The sequence below is a fragment of the Colobus angolensis genome, unplaced genomic scaffold, assembly GCF_000951035.1.
Source record: "Colobus angolensis palliatus isolate OR3802 unplaced genomic scaffold, Cang.pa_1.0 Scaffold158, whole genome shotgun sequence".
Lineage (NCBI taxonomy): Eukaryota > Metazoa > Chordata > Mammalia > Primates > Cercopithecidae > Colobus > Colobus angolensis.
Genome location: NW_012114688.1, coordinates 1,796,080 through 1,796,352, shown reverse-complemented (window position 1 = coordinate 1,796,352; position 273 = coordinate 1,796,080).

Below are 273 nucleotides of genomic sequence, written 5' to 3'. Positions count from 1 at the left end.
ACATGGACACAGGGAGGGGAACATCACACACCAGGGCCTGTCAGGGGGTGGGGAACAAGGGGAGGGAGAACATTAGGACAAATTCCTAATAGATGTGGGGCTTAAAACCTAGATGACAGGTTGATAGGTGCAGCATACCACCATGGCACGTGTATACCTATGTAACAAACCTGCATGTTCTGCACATGTATCCCAGAACTTAAAGTAAAAAAGGAAAGAAAGAAAGAAAGAAAGAAAGAAAGAAAGAAAGAAAGAAAGAAAGAAAGAAAGAAA